Raw genomic sequence first — 19638 nt, forward strand, 5'->3', positions numbered from 1 at the left:
AATAAATAAAAAATACCGTTTATACCTACAGGCTGTGCCAACCAAAATGTCGCAGAATTTTTAGTCACTCCCTCCATTCCTCGCTCCATTACCTTTAACACGAGCCCTTAGGCTATAGGAAATATATTAGCCGCACCGTGTAACGTGATCAGCGCATACGCCGTACGCTATCTCGTTAGTTCGCAATTTGAATATCGGCCAATCAACGCGCGACGCCACGGCAGGGGCGACCCCTTCCCGATTCTATTATTTTATTTTTTGCGCTCGCAACACTGTGGGTAAACATGTTTTCTTTTTTTAGAATTTGACGTGTGCCAGTGGTATTCGATTTGCAGTTTTTTTTATTCTGCTTTTTGTGCTAGAATCGATTTAGACCTAAAGGTACTGGGGGAGGTACGATTGGCAATTATTCTGCTAGACTTTTATTGCAGACTATATCTATTTACTACCGTTGTGTGGTAAGATAGAATTTGTCTGCAAGTGACGTTTTTGAAACGACGTGCTTTTTAAATGGTTTAATTTTGAGTTAGGTAAACAATAGATTTTTATGTACCTCTGCGGAATCGAGTTACATTTCCGCAGAGGTACATAAAAAAATCTAGTTTTACAACCATAAATAGCTTTTTTCTTCGTCTAGACAAACGCAAGTTTAGTAAATGATCTACTTGCAATTGTTATTAATTAGGTTTAAAAAACATTAAACGTACATAAATAATTGAGAGATCTTCAAAAGCGGAATAAAGTAAATTACATACTTTGGATTATAAACAACCAATCAATTTTAAAAGTGGAATGTTTTGACAGCTCATTACTTTTCGTTAAAAAAGCAATGAAATGTAAGGCAAAGGCAAACATCAATACAGCCTACCGTGAGATATGGATCACGAGAGGAAATGTATTTTTTATTAGCGTGCCGCGTGAAAAGGTGGAAAACTGTCCCGTTGAGGCGTGGGCCTAATATTAGAAAAATACTATAAATAAAAGCTTATTTCTCCAATTTTCTCCTCTCATAATTAATTTTTTTATCATATTAATATTTTTTACTTCAGAATTTGAAGTTAATTACTCCAAAATTGGACTTATTGATTACATTTAGCTATCGCTTTGTTACCTACTATAAATACGGAAATCGAAGAAAGTTCAACTTCAGCACGAAATAAAGAATATGTTTCGTTTAAATCTAGCCATGCCTTTAATGTTTGAGAATGTCTTCTTAAAATGCCTAATTTAAAAGATTCTTGCAGCTTTAATTTCGACCAGTATTTTTTCGGAATTTGTTATACATATTTTCGTATTTCCAGCTCATCTCTCAGTGAGGACTCGCATTAAACTGCTTCGTTTCTTTTGTTGCTGTACACTGATTGTGAGTGAAGAGACTTCCACAAGTCGTTGAAAGGAAATGGAGCGTTTGTAGGATAATGACAACATTCACACAACCGCCCTTAGTAGAAATATATTTGTGTTGTTTTATATAAAATAATAGTCTAAATATGATTAATAGTTCTAATAATACTAACGCTTATTGGCTGTTTACAAACAGGGTAAGCAAATACAAGGTTTTTTTTATTAAAAAGGGTTTAAAAAGTCATTTTCTTTATACATAGGCGAGTACCGATTATAATTGGTAATCTCACTATAAACCATGCAATAGTATCTCTATAAATAGTAATTTTGACGTATTAATTCGAAATGTGTCATCACATTTTTTCAGTTATTCGTAGTGTCCTACTACAATTGACTATCAACAACCTGCTTGCTATGGACAAATTTTGCACGAAAAGAGCGTTGATTGGCAGCGCCCGTAGCGGTTACCGTAGGAACAATTTTTGAGATCACTTTAAATGCCAAACTCGATACTCTATAGTACCGATCGAAGAAAACAACGATTGAAATATCGACCGCAAAGAGAAAGCGGTCTCAATAAACACCTTACATTAAAACACTTTCAAACATCCATTCCTTAAACCGAAAGCCTCAAGCACATCAATTCTCGTTTTAAATTTAAATGGACTATGTTTTACAATTCAAATAACAGAAAGTTGGACAAGGAAAAGGTGAAGACCTTTATAAATGTACCTCTCTTGATCTCCGGTTAAGTTGAATTTAATATCTTGAATACTGCAGTTTGTGTACGGTGCGGTATTATCATCGCATTATTTTTATAAAGCTGATTGACTGCCTTTTTTATCTAAACTTATTTTACCAGCATACTATCAATATTATAACAGATTTCGTTTCTGCAATGATTTATGAAAAGTTACTTTTTAACTAAAGAGCTAGGGTAGTACGGGTGGTATCTTAGCGAGCAATTGTGAAATATTTTAGTACATTCTTTTACACGCGTAGCCAGCTCCTATTTTATATAGTTGCTTTGACAACAGTAAAGTCTCCACGATTGAAAACTTATAATTATAATCATGCAACGCCAAAATTTGGAGTAATGCTTTGACCGTCAATTTTTAGCTACTACTTATAAAGTAATCAACCGAAACAAATTCAGAAAAAATTACCGCAACTAATAAGGCACTAAGAGTACATATTTATATTATTAAGACATATTTTTTTCTAATTATTAATTATCTGATAATACTGTGTATAAAATAACGTTTAATTACTGTACTCGATAACAGTATTCAACGCTGCATCAAGTCATATTATTATTTTTGTTTGAAAATAATTATTTGGTATGTATTTTTTTATTCAGTCATGCGACACTCTACAGTCGGTACTTTTGAGAATCAAAAATTTCACATTTAAAATTTGCTGCAAAAATAGTTCCTGACGCGCCCACTAGAGGCGCTCATCGAATTTTCATACAAAATTTCTCGAGAAATAGTCGGTTGTCGATACTTCATAGCAGTCGAGAATCGCGTTACAGTTCGTTTACTTTGTTACTAACAGTCTTCAGTCGAAATTGTAGACCAATTTCGTCTGCATAAAAAGATTGTCCGGAATAATCTAGGTCTTTAAGGTTTAATAATTTAACTAATTATTAATCTTATGTTATACGATTATAGACCGTGTATGTGTATACAAAATTTGTTTAATAGTTCTTGCACAAGAGTAAAACCCATTGAAAGGTTCTAGAAATATTTTCACGCAGATGCGACCACTCAATCAATCAGCTCAAATATTTATTTATTTTGCAGTGATTCTCAAGAATGTCTCCGTATATACTAACAGTAGCGGCACTATTGTTGTTCGTTGGGTTAGCGCACGGGAACGTAGGTGACTTAAGAGGACCTAATGTATATTTCTATCAAAACCACCACGATTTGTCCGAAGAAGACCATCAGTTGCACAGAGCTTATGCGAACGTTTATAAAAATGGCAATTCTCGTGACCCTGATAGAGGCGTTTTGATTGACTATCAGGAGTCAAAAGGTAACGCCCAGTATGCCGAAAGACATAGTTTTCCAGACGAAGAGTAACTAATTTCAATGAAACTGTTGAATTACTACAATAGTTTTTTGATTCTCTTTTTTTCTTTCAAATGAAATCTAAATAATTCTAGTAAACCAGAATAAAGAACAAAAGTAACTTCGTCTTTTGTTGTCTTACTTAGAAAACACTACTATCATGTTATCTTGGCACTATTTTGTATTGATAAAGAATCCATCTAAAATAAACAATTTATTTTCAGTGTGTATTTAATTATTTATTTTAAACTATTCCAACATCTTCCTTATTTTTAAATTAAAACATACTATAAGAGCATACAGTGAGAACTGAATTACACATTGTCTAAGAAAATACATGAATGACCTAGCTTAAAATTTATACCACAGTAGGTAACTGCATCATCGTTATGACTTATAAGACATATTATTATTATATATTTAAAAACATACACGTATTACCAAATGCCAAAGGTAGTATATCTGTTACGTTTTGACGGGTAAACTTCCAAACCTATTTACATGAATTTTGGTCTAAAATGAGTAAACCACTTACTGCCGGTTTCTGAGGTACATTTAGCGGTAGTTTATCTATTCTATAGCGTTTAAACTCATACAAAAAAACGCTGTTGAATAGTAAAATTACGGCTAAATGTACTCAGAAACCGGGCATCAGAAATGTAAATAGGAAAAAGGCGTAAGGTTAATCGCAGGCAACTTCTATTAAAAATCTTTTAAAGGGTTTGAGAAGGGGTAACAGTTTCTAGCTCTCAGTTTCTGAGGTACATTTAGCGGTTATTTGTCTATTCTATAGCGTTTATACTCAGGCAAAAAAACGCTGTTGAATAGATAAACTATCGCTAAATGTTCTCAGAAACCGGGCTTAAGCGAGTGCATTCGCGCGTCAGCTAGTTAAACATAAGTAAGTAATACAACGTTACCCGTAACTACAAGATCTCAGGTGCGTAATTTGTGGTGCAATAAAACCAGACATAGTGTAAGGTTGATGGCACTATTATTAAACGAGGATTAAGCTATAAACGGGGATTAACCTCGCCGTAGGACTCTTGCTTCCGTCGATCTCCACTTTGGTAATAATCGGTTACTAAAGTGCTGTTACAAATTATGGTTACAGTTTCGTGTCTATTAGAATAGATTAAAATGTATGTATGTAGCGCCCGTTCATGTGCATTTGCAATGATTGTGTACAGCACTCATACAAAAGTGTGACCTCTTAATTCATTTCAATATTGTTCTTTTTTTTAACCCGTCCCACTGCTGAGCAACGATCTCTTCCCGAAATAAAAGAGAAATATGTCTTGAGTCCATCACAATAATCATGTGTGAGATATAAAAATAGGCTATTTTCCAGCATATAATCTGCCAACCTCGCCCTGAGAATAGTTTTAACATACAAAGTTTTAAAATACAATACACAAAGAAAATTATGGCTGGAAATTACACACAATACTTTAAGTTTATTTAAAATAAACTACAGTTAAACTACAGTGCAAGCACCCACCAACATTAAAGGTAACACAATGTAACAGACACATCGCACTATAAAAGAGAATAATTGGCGTACGGAGGTAATTATGCTTGTTTAATTAACTCTTATAATAATTACTCAGAAACTGCTTCTACATTTACAACAAGATTTTCAGGTGTTAAGGAAAAAATATAGGAAAATGCTAGCTGGCTAAATGAATAAAGGAAAGAATGTCTTACAAGAAATCATGGCAATAAAGATCTTCATTAAAATATTGGCGAGGTCTTATTTTAATGCTCGGATATTATATATGTTAATCTTCAAACTTGTTGTCTTAAATTTATATAGGAAGTATGCATAAGAATCGCTGAGAATAGATTAGACGAAAAACTCATAAAGAAATGTTGCCTTGATTTAAACCCAGACCTATGTCCAGCCGTCACATTAAAAGCCGCTACAATGAACAGGACTCCGCTAAAAACCTACATTATGGCTACAAAACAAGCGATTTACATTTTTTACAAATAAGTCAAAAAAATAAAATATATCTTATAAACTTAGAATACGGATCCCGATCGCTTTTTAGCAGAACATAGTGAAAAATAATAATGCATTTCGTAAAGGAGAGAGTGATTATAGAAAAAGGTTCGTGCCGCCACGCAAAATGATAAGTACTAGTAAAAAGACAGTAGCGTGGTCATCACCTTAAACCCAATCCTCGCAGTACTAAAGTCGGTACCGACGACTAGCAAACGTTTGACTTTAACTTATATGAAGTAAATAGTTTTTGCCAATTCAACTAAATGCGCTTTTCAGATTTTCATACGAAATTTGTCGACAGTCATTCTGTTGTTAATAGTCGTAGTAGTAGTGGGAAATCGCCCCTTTGTCCCCATTTTTCCGCGAAAAGTATGGCTCAACAAGCTCTCAGCAAAAGTTTACACAATTCCGAAGAGGAGTACAAACAAATTCATGCTTCAAGATATAATAACACTAATGTTTAGTGCAATATCGCTAAAATGTTTGTTTCATTCAGCACGTTTCTCAATTTTTTTGCTTTTCAAGCTGATTCTCCTTGACTTGGCGTTTACTCAACCTGTCTTGTTCTGTTTTACGATTGTTAAACGCTGAAAAGTTACTGTGATTTTATTTGTGAAATTATAGTAATACATTTTGAATTTGCAAAGTGGAAAAAAGTGTACCTACTATTCGCTCCAGCTGCATTGAGACAAGAAGTTTTAAAATGCTTTTTAGTTTAATACAAATATTGATACCCTGCCGTTTAATCCCATCCTGCTCTCGATCTCGCTCCCAGTTAATCCTGTTTTGACACGCAAAAAAGTAAATCATTGAGATATTTTAGTTCTATAGAAATACTACATTAAACCATCGTACAGTTACTACATTCAACATCGTACATTTAATTCTATAGAAAATATTACATTCAACTATCGTAAAGTATATTAAACGAAATTTCGTTCAACTTCAATAAACGCAGGTACTAATGCTTTATTTTATTTATTCAATTCGTCATCATTACTCGTTCCTATTTGATATTTTCTTTGAACACAAAATCCTTGTAAACGATGTTTTTATCAGCGATAAATATAAACGCGGAAGATTACAAAAATTCCAAACGATAAATTCACAAAAACTCGAGTTATCACCACAATAAAATTGGACAAAACAAAAAGTAAGTGCGCCAACGGAACGTGTTGTAAAGTAACAATGAAAAATGGCGGTGCCCAAAGTTGCGACGAATTTGTCCCACCTCAGTAACAAAGTTAGGTAAAAGTGGCCAGATTTATCGATGGGGGATCTTTACCGGCAAAATGCTTTGCCAACACCGTGCATTGAGTTAAAAGCCGTAAAGTTAGCAAATTGAAATGAGTTTACTATCTGCAATTCATAGCGTAACTTGAAACGTTGACGTTTTGTGCATAACTTTAAGATGTAAGTTCTGTTTGAATGTTTTAATACTTCGCTTTTGGAATGTGTTAAAAGGAGATTAAATTTGTACGAAAATGTGAACTGAGGTAAAATTTTGCTTTGAAGTTATAGCCACGTTAGGATTTTAGCAGCACATTCGCATGGAGGTAAGAGACATTGCTTTTCTTAATATCATTTCGCAAACATAGCTTATTAATTAACTACAAGGAGATTCCTGAAATGTATGGGTCATGGATTGTTTTGCATAGCAACGCATATGATTCTTTGCTAATTCATGGAGGGGTGATGTCCTACCACTATCGACTAAGTTGATAGCTATCGCCTTCAGCGTTTTTTCCGAAAAGGATATTTTTTTATCTAACTTTAAATGTCAAACAATATTTAGCCATACCGAGGTCATAGGCAATCGCACCACAAATATTTGATATTTAATCTCGATCGCAATCAATTCATCATTACGATCAAATACATAATTTCTCCAGCTATAAAATTTGACAAATATCGGAACTTCCAACCTTATTTCAGGCAAGGATCAAAAACTCTTTTTCTTACTACACATTAATGCAACACCACGTCTCATGCGTACGTCACATGGCGACGGCAAACTTTATGGGAATACCATCAACACGGGCGCAAATCGTCGCCTGTCGACTGATTGGCCATTATGCAAATCGCATACTAACAACGCCCCCCGGCCCCCCTTGCATATTTTACCGGATTATACCGGGTAACGCCAATAAGTGATGCCAACCGAGCCGTTAGATGTTTGCGTTATTGTGTGATGTATGGATGAATGGGTACGGAAATTGAGATGTTATTTTTATTAATGGTTCGAGGTTGTGGGGGAATGGTGATGAGGAAAATGTATTGTTTATGTATGATACTGAGATAGTTTGCCACGTGAAGCGGAACACGATGTGGTTCTGAGCTTCGATCGTGATTCCGAAGCGCTTTGTATGAACTTGAAGTTATAAATAGTAGTTGCTAAGCTATAATCGTGATGTCTGTTTTAGACTTATAACACAAAACACGAATACCGCAATTGCGGATCAGACGCAGCTCTGAAGTCATGAGTGCTTTTGTTGAGAATATTACAAGCTATGTTATTTTACAAAGTATATCCCTACACCAAACTTTATCTAAATCGGTTTTCGACGTGAAATGAGATCAAACAAGCACACATTCACATTAAAATCATAATAGTACATACATATTTACTTGTACGGAAGTATAGATCCACATCAAATATTTTCCAAACAATCGTTGTAAAATACATTTATTTTCTGAACAAAGATTATTACGGCCACATAAAAACATCGCTAGTAAAACTAAAAAGGAAGAGAATGCTACCTCATGGCTTAAGGTCGGGATGTTAAACAAAATACAGCTGATCCCTTGCTTCCGGATCAACGGGCAAAAGAATCGATTCCACATACATCCTCAATGTGGAGCCATTGAAAACGCGACAAGCATAAACAAATAATTTTCATATGTTTTTATTTTCATTTGTTTCAGATTGTTCGAATCCTGGAAAGGTAATCCTATCTGTGATGAATAAATTTTTATTATAGATTTTATACTAGAAAAATATTCTCTTTATAAATAACTCGGAGTTCGGTAACGTGCCCGATATATTTTTATCAATAGCCTAAATGCCCTTTTACACGGGAGTAACATGATTGAGATTGCCTTCGTGTGCCTCTACCTACACTTTTGAGTAGAACAGGCGGGATGATATGTATCGTATGATTTTTGGAAAGTGTTGATGAAGCTAAAATAGAAAAGTTTCGGAAAACTTTTTAGGCCTTAAACTGGATGCTTGTAACAGCTGCACAGAAGCAAAAGCGAAGCGTAGAAATGCATAGATTTGAATTTAAATGATCGCGGCGTTGGAAATGGCGTTTGTGTATTAGAAACACGCCAAACTTAATGACTACTGTTCAGAAATATTCAACTGCTATTTTACTGTACTGACTTTACTATACATGCGGTTACCCTAAAAACGATTGGTCGCATCAATGGCAATTAAAATCAGTAATTGCTTTATTTTTATCTCTAACTCCGTCCAGAGATGAACTACGAACTGCGTTTTTGTCTAATGACAACGTATTAATTTTAACAGTTAAGTAGAAACTAATAAGTTGGTGTTATTTTTTTTTAAACCATCCAGAAGGAGGAGCATCTCGACATCATCAAGTGAATAGAGTCCGAACAATTCTTTTCGAACTTTTACCATTAAGAGTTGGTAAATCTTGAGTTGGTAAGTTGGTTTTACCGGAAAATCTTAGGATTTACCACAGTTCGGGCTTTTACAGTAACATACATATGTACGAATTTATTGTCTTCTAATTTTTTTTGTATTTTTTCCCAATTCCGCTGTTTTCATAGCCACAAGGCCAAGATTACATGGAACTTGATTTATCTAAAACAACCATCGCTGGAACAATTTACAACATCCTTTTTGGATCACCGCGATTATTTATCAACGTTCCCTTGTTTACGGCTACAGGGAATTTTGTTTATTTCCCTTTACATAGACCGATAACTAATGCACTACTTACAATCACTCGTTGTTTGATACAAATAATACAGTGTACTCATTTTTCTTTATCTTCTCGTTTTTGTAGTGACTGGTCAGCTTCTAGTCAAAGTTATTTAAGACTTTCAAAAGCCTTATGATTCGGGAGTCAAGCAACCTTAAGTGCGTACATTTCAGAAATTGGAAGCTAGTGATAGTTCATTCTTCAGATAGTCATTAAAAAGTTGGGCAACCCTTAGGCCTCTTGAGCATCGTGTACATAAGATTAGCATTCTTCTTCTAGCATCATTTTTGTCAGCACACATGTTGAGGCACCTGAACTACTACTCAGGTGCCGAAACCATAGGTACTTCTTCTTCTTATCGTATGGTTAGTGGTCAACCTAGTGTCAAAGTTGTTCAAGCCGCCCGAGGGCCTTTGACATGGCTTACTAGGTACAAAAAAAAGAATACTTCGAGTTAGCCATTAACCATAAACCAAATTTATACAACATTAATGTCTATTTATTTCAGAACTATCTATACTATCTCTAAAATATTGCTACAATAACGATTCAAAAAGCGGTAAGCTTTGTTTTCTACACAGAGAACGTAAGAAAATTCTACACAAAGGGTATCAAATCCGAATATGTCAAACGTATAAAATGTCACACAAGTTTTTCTCCAGTTAGCTTAACAAGATGAAACTTGTAACAAGCGTCAAAGGGCGGCTAAGTCAAAGGCGTCGTTATCTTTTTAGTTTTCTTTATAACCAAAGCGTTAACTTTATCTTTTAGTTTAGTTTGTCCGTTGTTAAGTGCTGTAAGTGTTTTAAGAGATTGAAAGTTTAAGGTTCTTATGTTTCAGAAGTGTTAGTCGAGTGCATTCGGTTACTTTGCAAGTGGTCGAGGACGCAAAATCAAATGGTTCTTGTATACACTATCTATACTAATATTATAAATCTGAAGAGTTTGTTTGTTTAATTGAACGCGCTAATCTCAGGAACTACTGGTCCGATTTGAAAATTATTTCAGTGTTAGATAGCCCATTTATTGAGGAAGGCTATAGACTATATATCATCACGCTACGGCCAATAGGAGCAGAGTTCCAGTAAAAAATGTTACAAAAACGGGGAAAATTTTGACCCATTCTCTCTTATGTGACGCAAGCGAAGTTGCGCGGGTCAGCTAGTATTACATAACGTGCTATATATAGCTAGATAACATAGTCTGGTGACAATGTTATGATATATTGAAGTGCTTTATAACAATAACTTATAAAATTTTATGTATATGCACCATTAGACAAATGACTGTTTGAAGTCATGTGTGTATTACAAATAATATATCACTCACTTAAACGGTGAAAAAAGTAAAGAATATTAGAAAGTCTGAATTTTCTTGAACAGTTCTTGAAGTCATACATGTATGAACTACGCTTATAATAGTTTCTATAATATCTGTGCACTAATGGTATATAATAGTATTAATAGTCTCGTCATTAATTAAAGGTAAATAAAACTATTGAATTAATTGCTTGTAGTAATTTCATGCATAATTGTGACAATGCCTTTATCAAAACGCATGCTTAAAACAAAATAGAGGAAAATATTGAAAGTAATTAATTATAATTAGTATTCCACTTGTGACTTACGTATTTATTAAGAATTAAACATAATTTACCTTATTATAAGTACCTTTTCGTAACAAAACTAAGACTTAGCTAATGAGTACATTCAATATAATAACGAAGATATCTAAATTTCAAATTAATTTTCCGATAAAAAAATACTGGCCAAAATCAAGTTGCACAAAATATTCTTAATGTTACCACTACTCATTTGTTAAAAGAAAAAAAATAATATCAAACGTCAGTAATATCAGTAATGAAATTTATACTGTTGGTGTTGTTACTTTCATTTTCAAATGTGGTTCGGTCATATCCTGTTACATGTGTGCGTGGGAAATGGTGTGACATTGTAGCGATTCCTAAGAAAGTGTGCGGGATAGACGGACGGACTCACAACAATCCTTACTGCACTTGTGGACGAAATATCGACGTACAATACTTAGGACCTTGTGGAAATCCAGATTTCTTTTACGGTGTTGTGTTACTTAGAAAACCCGTTTTGTATTTTAAATAAATTATTTTTGTGATGATTGTTGTCAATTAAACCATATGTTGTGATCACGAATCTCTTCTCGGAATAACCGAGTGGCTAAGGTTTGAGTCCACTATACTGGCCAATTTGTGGATCGGAGACTTTGTGTTGATTCAAGAATTGTTTATAGAACTCCTATTCATGCAAGATTTCAAATAGTATCAGAAATTTGACTTCAGAATTTCAGATACCTATATTGTCAATAAAATTTTCAAAAGACAGGACTAACGTAATCATTTATTATACAATGTATACATACATAGAATTATGCCTTCGTCCCATAGAGATAAGTAGAGAAAAAAAGAATAAAAGTAGATCATACTAAATTATATCTCAAAGTTCAAAAACCTGTATCATTCGAATTGGAAACAAAACACGTGGAGATTTATTACAGCCCGCGTGAAGTATACAAAGCGCGTTAATTTTCTAAGTTAAATCAAATTGAATACTCAAGTGAGGGGAATTACTAACGCAATTTTGAAGTATTTGTGATTGTTAGCTGTGAATCTACATACGCTGAAGTGTTCGCGGCAATCAGGCCGGGTTACTGTCATGTAGACTTACCAAACGACTGAGTTTTTAAAGACTTTCTTCTGAGTATAATCGGGTAAGGCTTCAGTAAAAGTTCTGGCGCTAGGTTACCCTCCGAAATCTATAATTGTAAAAAGATACAAGTGTATTTGGTTATATAGTTACAACGCCGCTCTTATCCAAGGAGGACAAGCAAGGTTTCTGTTAGTGGATTCAGAAACAACCGTGCTTATATCTGTAGAACACTTTTTTCATCGTTGTTTTTTTTTTCTAGGAACATACAAATCATTGAGATTCAATTAAGTAAAATTTGCCCAGATATAAGAAACTTTATTAGGTATTTTTCAGGCTCAGGCAAAATTGCGAGTAACTTAAAAAATCCGATGGTTTATGTCCGTTTATTGTCCTAGTTGCGTATTTAAAGATGGTAACCCTTCTGTCATGTCAAAGTTTCCTCGTCTCGGGGCGAAACACGTAGCACTGTGTGCCAAGTTTGAATGGAATGTGTCCTCATATCTTAACTGTCTGTCTTACGTCGCGGCAGATTATGTTATAATTATATCTGTCGTTTTAATTTTAGTTACTGTTTTGAGAACGTGACTTTATTAAACGTTTGCTTTGTGAAGCTTTAGAACTGACTCGTCAACTTTTTTGTCATAAGAACTACGTTTACGTAGGTAATGCGAGTGTTAGAAATGGAAAATAATTACTTTATTTCATGTTCATCATCATCATTCTTGTAAAGAATGCAAACTTGTAAAGAATGGTGACTAAAAAGTGTTCCATGCCGAATTATGCCATAAAGGAACAATCTTAGTCGTACCTCTATAAGAGTTATTTTGTATTTGGAATTCAGAACAGACCGAAATATTAATCAAAGTTTATTTCTGTAAAAAACGATAGGGACGTCACCTAAAACAGTTTATCCGAAATAAGTCCTTAAACATAACGTTTTCTATCTCATAAGAAACGCGCACATGCATTTTACATCAAAGTTTCCACAATCATGTTACTCGAAAGTTTCAAAGAATTCTCAAACTTTAAACATACAGCCTTATAAAAACATAACGCGCCTGTAACGATTAAAACTAAACTGTAACATACACGATGCGTTAGCTAACGCCGCCTAGCGTTTAAGATAAAACTTTTAGAAAGCAGTATGATAATAAATCGTCAAGTTTCCCTTCTCGTTGGCAAGTCTTTGAACGAGGAAATATAACGCCTAGATAGGGCACAGAAGTACTGGTTTCAATTAGAAACTGGGTTAATAGAAGAAATATAAACCGGGTATTTTTGATAAAACAAAATTATCGTCATTTTGCAAGTTACATGTAATATTACAGAAATATTTAGACAAAACGTTAAGTACTAAAAAAATCTGTAGTACTGTTGAGTATCAATACAGGGCAATTTTAATTAAAATCTTGTTACATAATTCGTTTTTAGATTACACGCTAGAGGCGCTGATAAGTATTTTTATAAACAACTGGTCGGTTATCGTCAGAGGTATAAAATTGGCATTGTGCTTTGTAGTTTTCTCACTTACACTTTAACGTCAGACTACTTACGTCAAGACATCAGTAAATAAATTTGAAGTTCACTAGTTGTCAACTGAGACAGGGTAAACGCATACAGGATAGCTTGATCCAGATATCGAGTATTACCCACGCCCTCCTCTCCCATAGATTCGCCTACAGTAAAGCGAAATCATATAAACCGCTTTAACTAGCGAGTACAGTGCCTCGATTCTCTACTACTATCGACTACCGACAACCGAACTGTCATCGAGAAATTTTGTATGAAAATCTGATCAACGCCTCTGGCGGGTGTCGTAGGAAACATTTTGGCAGTACATTCTAAATGTCAAAATTTCGATAGCTAGCCGGTTGTCGGTACTCGATAGTTGTACAAATTCGAGGTACAGTTCATACAAGTCACATCCAGTGCATTTATATGAACCCAACTCGCCTTGTCCTACCTTATGACTTAGCTACGGCATAAATTAAGCGGGCGAACGTAATGGGGTAATATTAGAGACAAGCTTGTTTTATTACTATACTTCGAGTGCAAGTTTTATACGTGTCCTCGGATGCCATTACACTACAATTTTAAGAATGTATCGGTTAACTTGATAGTGGAAGGAACGTGTGATGTGTTATGAATTTTATACCCTTTTAGTCCCACAGCTGAATGTTTTGATTTACTTTCATTTGCTTTCCTTGGGCCTCTTTCTCCAAAAGATGGATTTTTTTATTTCGTTACCATTGCTTTGTTTGGGATTTTTAAAAAATGCTTTAATTTCTGAAGTTGTCTCCCAAGTTGTTCGGGTCTCAATTAATGGTATTAAAAATAAATATTTGTGTTCACGATTGTTTGAATTTTCTGTGAACTCTACGTTAAGCCTAGTGTCACAATTGTAAACTTTGGTACACTTTACTTCAGCCTATTTATAAATACCTTTCCTAATAAAATATTTAATTAATTTTTCATTTTTTTTTTGTTTCGGCATTTTTCTATTACCATGTCCGTTTACATTCCCAATTATTATGAACGTCTTAGCGCCGTACATTGTAGAAAAAATAACTAAATAATAATAAACAAAAACAAGCAAATTAATTAACGCACTAAAATTCATCATTTTATTGGTCCACGCAGTAATTGATTTTGTTGACTTCGACATAAAATTAATTGAATTACTCTCGTGACACGGCCACTTCAAACATTTCAACTGCACAAACATATCGTCGTATTTTATTGGTGAACATGCTTATTAAGCTATTTATTTTATATATTAATTTATAATTAGATTTATAGTCAGTTCAGTGGTCGGTGAATGATCTGTGTTATCAACTTCTCGTGAGGACATTTCATAGATGGGTGACCGTTTAATGGTATTTTATCTTAGCATGTTCCGTACCAAATTCTAAAGTTTGATCCGTTTGTTGGGGTGAAAGGCTTAAGCATCCTTCAGCACAGAGTATCTCAGATAGCTGCAGTGTTTTTGTTTTGGGCGTATTTAATGGTAGGTCCCGCGTATGGCTATTAAGATCAAAATCGCCTAGCCATGTCAAGGGCATTCAAACACTTAGCTGACCAAAACAAATATTTTATCAGTTATTTTAGTACTGTCTATTGTACTGAAAGTAGAGAATTTCAATCAATAATCCTTGTTCCTATTTTTGGATCTATCAATTCAAAAATACGGAGCTGTTATTCAATATGTCATGGTTTACACATGTTTTTCGTGACTGTACCTCTCACGCTCAATTACTCAAACAATTAATTGATAAAGATACATTCCTGGCTTTCAACAATAAACCCAAAATAAATCTGATACATACAATCCATTCATATCTTGTTCCATTAAGTGTTAATTATATCGAGCACAGGTGCTGTGAGTAACCAACGAATCAGCTAAATGAAATTCCATAACAATGCTTTAAGGGACTATTAATTTGATGTGAGTCCATTTGTACTTGACAATCGCGGTTTGTATAAAGGCTTTACGCATAGGCCGTATTTTACGCGTACTATAAAGCGTGGCACACATTAACAGCGGGAAGGTTTTGGGTCGTTTAGCGCCTATCAGTGTCTTCATAATTATCTACATATCGCCAGTGCAGGTTGTTTCCTTTCAATTCAATCTGCAGTGATTAGTATATATATTAAAATAACATTGTCGCGAAATTCGAACTGCAACCGCCCCGCGCATAGAATTACTAATAATAAACACCCATTTGACAGCTTATTGACACAATCCCGGATTTTCGTAAAGCTCCGTCTACCTAAGAATATTCCAAAAGGAATTGGTAAAAGACCGAAAGACATTTTGCTCGATATAGAATCGAAGCCAACCACGTGATCAGCATTTGCATACACTAGTACTCAAAGCACAGAGGCCGACAATTTATTTAAACTGCTAATATGCGCATAAAATACGCCCAATATGTAAAAGCCCTAAACGTATGAGCATAATTAAATAGGCAATACAAACATGATGTATTATATAGCCCATATTACAATATAAATGAATGAAGGCATTTGTTATAGTGGGATCATATTGGACAATTTATGGGTGGTGTTTAAATATAGCCTTAACGGTAACGTATCGATGGAGAATCGTCATTGAGATACTGTTTTGTTGACTGAAACACAAAACGCGTCGCATTATTGTTCAAGAACTAAAAAGAGAGCTGTAGAATGAATAATTCAATAAGTATGTGTCTTTAAAAGGCAGCCTTAGCATACAGGATCTGCTGCATAAGTTTGCTGATGTCAGCAATGGCTGATGGTTATCTACAAAATTTTGATTGTTGAGTACTTGCTGCCTGATGTTGACTGTAAAGTATTCTCTTTCTGGGCAAAATTCCTGATAAAAAGAGAGTTTGCTCATTCTCAGACGTCATATTATATCAATAACTATTTAATAAACTCTAAGTAGGTTTAGGTAGATAGGAATTAATGAGAAAGAAATTTGAAAAGTCTTTGCCAGTCAACATAATTCGGTTAAATTCCCAAACGTTTGATTGAAAAGATTTCGGTTATTTTTAGCTTTCTGCAATCACTGTTGAACATACAAAATTGAAATTATTGTTTCTCTATATCGACTGAAACACATATGTAACGTCACGGCATCAATATCTAGCTTATTAATATTATAGTAGTGTTGTGGAGTCCCAAAGGCTTCCCAAAATATACGTGGACCCATTCACCTGTTTCTGTCAAACTAAATTTCAGTCAGACCGATTCCCAGGACAACTGGGCTTGATTCTAGGACAAAAGTTGTTACGTACCTTTAAGCCTATTTTAGTGGCTGAATACAACTAGAACCTGTATTAGAGCTTACCCGTTTCTATTTTGCAGTAAATTTTCTATATTGAACGTGAAAAGCTTTGCCCTATTAGTTATTTAAGGAAAGGCTTTTGAGGTTATTTTTGGCATTATAAATTAATTAAGTGTGTTTATTATTTTATTTCCCTACCGAATTTCCTTTTGATATGTTTGTTTTTATAATAATACACTTTACAAATACAAATAATTTCATTAATGTGGCATTCTTTCAAAACCAAATCAGTGTCTCGAGGAGATAACATATATATTACGTTTCCCTCTTTCATTATATTGTTAAAGGAATCGTAATAATATGCACATACTGCCACCTGAAATGTCACAACAATACTTCTCTAACTCCATCATACTTATTTATTCAAAAGCAATTGTAACTGACATTGTAAACAAGACAAACACCCACGGCTTCATCCCAAACACATAATTCAGAACAATCAAAACAAAATCCTATTACTTATTAAACCTTTACGAAATTCCGCAATCCTTCGTCAAAACTCAAAAACCCACGTACTGTTATCAACCACACGTAACAATAGGCTCACATTCAAATTTAATTAAAAGCAATCTTCAGGGATGCTCAGTCTATGAACACCTGGAAATAAATTCACCTGACTGCCAACAATTCTTCTTTAATAGGCCACCGAGAGCCGACAGCGTTATCGCGAAAATTTAATAACAGTAAAACAAGTACTGTTTCGTACACACGGACCGAAAGACTGACAAGCTTTGTGATGAGCAGTTTTATTTATGACTTCACGACATAATAACATGTTTACTTAAATTATACGTAACGTGAATAATAACAAATGTTCTTTAGAAGAGTCTTTCTGTTAATTTACTTGCACCGTTAAAGAAAAATAAAACATCGTGATGAAACTTTATCTAGAGCACCTTGTTTTGATACATTCTTGAAGGAATCAGCAATACGCAATTGGCTTCCGAGGTGGAGTCAGTCTTAATTTATCTACACAGTAAAACCAGTGAGACAGTTTTAAATTTACTTATTTTACTTTTACTTAAGCAATTCCAAACTGAACAAACACAAATTGCCACCCTATTGAAATATTCCATCATAGCACTCTAAATTTCATCATACAGGCTAACCGAAATAAAATTATGGTGTAATCTAATATCAATCTCGTTGGCACCCTCTATAAGCATTTGACGTGTTATTTTACATAACACAGACCCCTCATGCAAATATCAAGGGACCTTGCAAATGTATGCAATAAAAATCAATTATATTTCAGAATATATTTTGAGTTCTGCCAATTAGATTTGCGTATACCCCTAAGTGAAAAAAGAGTGTCGTATTTACATACGAAAACTCGTTTTTAAAAACATTTTTAGGAATTTGTTTTTGATGGTTTTGGAATTTTAATGTGGCGTAATACATTTGGGATATAAAATGTGTCATATTTTTGTTCCCTTTTACAACTTAATATAAATTTACAAATGAAATTATTTTGCGATATTTATTGATTGTAGAGATGTATTTATTCCTGCCAATACATTCAATTTTATTTTTAGGTAATGTAAATCATTACCTAAGCACATTTTATTTTATTGGTTACAAGCTTGACTTATTTGTTTAATTCAATAACATAATTTATCGCCTTAATTATAAAAAAAAAAATTTAAACGTCAACATTCTGTCGCCCAACAAATCTGCCGACTTATTTATCAATGTGTATCATAAAAGGCCTATACATATATCTCACTAAGTAGTTATTCGAGGATGCTATGGGAGCCACAACAATAAGCCATTAGGGCGAAGGCTTACTTAATTAAGCTTAGTATCCACTGGCCGAACGGTCATTAACGTCAGTTATACCGGAATATTTGATGAACATTATTATACATGTCGCTTTTAAATTTTAAGCCGAGTACACACTAATTACATTAAACTATTACTGAAGTGTAAAGCTTTTAGCCGTGGCTCAGTTTAAAAGTAATTTAAAGGTTGAAAGGTTGTAATGCTCTTCAATTTTTGAACAAGAATATCGTCTGACAATATTTTTCAACTTTTTTGTTATTTTAATATTAATTTTGTTATAAGTCTTAAGAATGTCTACTTATCTACTTTTACTTAGTTAAAATCAAAGTCAAACAAGGTAATACTTGACCTAGGTCACCTAATAACATAAGAAGATTAGTTTCAAACAAAGCTACGAGATGGCAGCAGTCTCGCCGTCTGGGTTTGTGACAAACAAATTAACTAATTCCATTTTTTGCTACGTGTTTCTGAGAGAATACCAATCTTCATTTACCAAGCATAGACTACAGATTTTGTTATTACATACATACGTAATATCACGCCTGCTATACCCGAAGGTGTAGGCAAAATTAAATTCTGTCAAATTCCGTCATTAAAAATGTTAATCACAATGTATCTGCCATGCAATCTATAGGGCCATGTACAGAGCACGTTGTCAAACTCCTAGTTGCCTGTAAAAATATTATGACTAGAATTCAGGAAACCCGATATCATTTCGCTCGATCCGGGAATCGAATCGCAATCCACACACACTACTTAACAGACCACACAGTGAGTATACAATAACTTATCTCAAATGAAATAACAATAAGATCTCGCGCACTGTAGCTCAATTCTCTAGCACTATCGACTACCAACAACCGGCTAGCTATCGAGAAATTTTACACGAAAATCTATTAAACGCCTCTACCGGGCTTCGTAAGAACTATTTTGGCAGTACATTTTAAATGTCAAACTCTCGATACTC

The 19638-nt window shown here is 34.1% G+C and overlaps 1 long non-coding RNA gene across 1 annotated transcript; it reads left to right on the forward strand.

Moving 5' to 3' along the window:
• Positions 1–2574: 2574 nt before the first annotated feature.
• Positions 2575–3649, forward strand: LOC142978909 (uncharacterized). Its single transcript, XR_012959787.1, has 2 exons — positions 2575–2684; positions 3150–3649. It is a non-coding gene; the product is annotated as an uncharacterized LOC142978909 (long non-coding RNA).
• Positions 3650–19638: the final 15989 nt, after the last annotated feature.

This window comes from Anticarsia gemmatalis, chromosome 15 (genome assembly GCF_050436995.1).
Source record: "Anticarsia gemmatalis isolate Benzon Research Colony breed Stoneville strain chromosome 15, ilAntGemm2 primary, whole genome shotgun sequence".
Taxonomy (NCBI): domain Eukaryota; kingdom Metazoa; phylum Arthropoda; class Insecta; order Lepidoptera; family Erebidae; genus Anticarsia; species Anticarsia gemmatalis.